This window comes from Notolepis coatsorum, assembly GCF_963971535.1.
Source record: "Notolepis coatsorum genome assembly, chromosome: 5".
Taxonomy (NCBI): domain Eukaryota; kingdom Metazoa; phylum Chordata; class Actinopteri; order Aulopiformes; family Paralepididae; genus Notolepis; species Notolepis coatsorum.
Genome location: NC_140169.1, coordinates 130,482,217 through 130,484,910, shown reverse-complemented (window position 1 = coordinate 130,484,910; position 2,694 = coordinate 130,482,217).

The following is a 2,694-nucleotide window of genomic DNA, read 5'->3' as shown; positions in this document are numbered from 1 at the left end:
AGTACAGAATACTTTTATACAAAATGCTTCTTACTGTTACGCTCCAGAGACTGTGCAAGACAAGATAAGTATGAAATAATTTTTTTTTTAATTATTATTACAAGAGTGAACAATAGTAAACACCAATAGACATATATGCCAAGAGTATTTACTATTGCGTTACATAGTGTCACGTAAATATTAGCGGAAGAAAAGGCTGGAATAAAAACAAAGCATTCTAGCAAGAAAGGCTGGACTACAAACAAGGCATTTCAAGCAGTTTGGGTCAAGAGTTATTCCTGTCAGAGAGAATAACTCCCTTTGGCCTAAGATTTTGTAACTGTGCAGACGTAGTAGAATGGAGGAATGGAAGCGGACATGGTCGGTTAGCCTTCGGGAGAGGTGTTAGTTGGACAGTGCCTAGGCTAACCGGCACTGTCCGCTTCCATTCATTGTGCTAAGCTAACGTGCAGCCAGATAGCTTTCTACTGAACGCACAGAGAGGAAACTGACCTCTATCTTCTTGTCTCTCTCTGGAGAAGACGGTAAGCTAATTTCCCAAAATGTTGTTGTGTTCCTTTAAAGTATACCATTGTAAAATGTTGGTGACCATGATGGCAGTCGCCCCAAAAATTACAGAAATACCATGATACCAAATACAGAATACCATGATACCTTTTTTGTAAAGGCAAGCTAAAAAGACTCACAGCGTACTTTTGTGTCGAAGGGAATCGGAAACAAACAATGTTGAATAAAATCGATATAGACTTGCATAGAGAGCATATGTGTGACAGTTTAATTGGGTGAAGAGTAAATCATTGTGAACGAGGAACAATAGTAGCCAACATCTGAGAGGAACAGATAACTGCAACACGAGTCCATATGTGTCTGATAGTTCCATTGTTAATGGCCATCTCTAATGAGCTGAAAGTTGTTGTTTTTTTAAAGTTGTTTATCACTGCAATAGTCTCACTGTAGCTCCTAAAAAGACCATGAAAAATTACTCCCACTGAACACAAACTGTAAATCTATATCTTTGATCACGGGCCAGTTTCCAAGTGTGTTTGTAAGCATGATGGATGCATGCTAATTAGCAACGGTTCCATATCCCTGAGCACGCCCGCTGCAACCCGGACAGTCCGCCAGCCTCTGATTCATGGTCAGAGATGAAACCTCTGTTTGTTGTCCCTTTTGTCAATGGCTACGGTGAGAGTGTCCTTCCCAGGACGCAGATTAGCGATGAAAAACGACCCACGGGCCCGTGTGTGAAACTAGGCAAGGAAAAGGTAAATTAATAAACAAAACAACGCCATTAGCGCTGTCGGCCCAGGCTATAACGACTTTCTCTCATGTTACCTCATTGCAGGCCAGGGCTATGGGAGAGTTGCAGCCCGGTCGTAAGTAGGGCCTGCGCTGAAATATACACTGCCAGAACCTGCACGCCTGGCCGCAGTGTGTTTCTCAGAACTCCACGGCCAGGTCATTAATGAGCTTTAAAATGCTACCGTGCACGGAGCCGACACACTCCATTAACTCTGTCCTAGGATTGTGTGTGGACCGCGGGCTCTCAGTGCAACTCCCTGGTCGCCGAGGGCAGGGGAACACTTGCACCCGTCTGGCCAACCTTAATGGTCTGTTCCACCCCTGCAGAACGGTCGGGTTCTAAGGACTCTCTCTCTCTCTCTCTCTCTCTCTCTCTCTCTCTCTCTCTCTCTCTCTCTCTCTCTCTCTCTCTCTCTCTCTCTCTCTCTCTCTCTCTCTCTCTATATATATATATATATATCTATCTATATCTATATCTATATCTATATCTATATCTATATCTATCTCTATCTCTCTCTCTCTCTCTCTCTCTCTCTCTCTCTATCTCTCTCTCTCTCTGGGTCATGGATGTTGGGGGGGAATTTCTTCCTCATTAACTCGGGATTGATATGACCGCGAGGAATGGAACTAAGACCGCACCTAATAACATATCTTCTGATATTTGCAATATTCAATATCCTGCTGCATGTCCCAGGGATAACGTGTCTGTTTGCTGTTGGGATAAAGTGCTTCCCAGCTTCCCCCAGTTATTAATTTCAAGGTGCTCCTCCGTTATTCATACCCAGGCAGACAGCCACAAGGACATTATAGACGTAATTATGGAATAATGATTCCCGCCGTCTTTTGTCTATCTGCCTTTCACAGTGTGTCCTGTCTGCGTCCGTGTTGCTCCGGTGTTTGATATACAGCAATTAAAGAGAGACAAGAAGTATTGGGCCCTCGGTTGAAAGAGAGGAGAAAGTCATTGTTCTCTCTCTCCCATTGATTCCCAGTGTTAATTTAGCCTTGGTGGTTGAGGATTAAGCTTCCTGCCCGCCACTCAATACGGTGGATGAAGATGTACACCCAAGCACATTCAAGTAATTAGAACCATTAACTGGGGACCGAACTATCAAGTGTGTACTGGTGATTCTGCAGTTCTGTCAGGTCTGTATTGACAGGTGAGCCCAGGCTGAGTCACTGTCACCTTGCCTACATAGATACATACATTCATTACCGCACAGAGGAAGACGGATACAGACGGCACACTGGGTTTTTCTGTAGACTCAGGCTCTGGCAGCGAGTCACCCACAGGAATACATCTGCAAACAACACTAATGGAGAAACATAAAAGGAATATATCCACATCCACAGCACACCGAAATTGATGGGAGAACGTGAAGGAATATATCC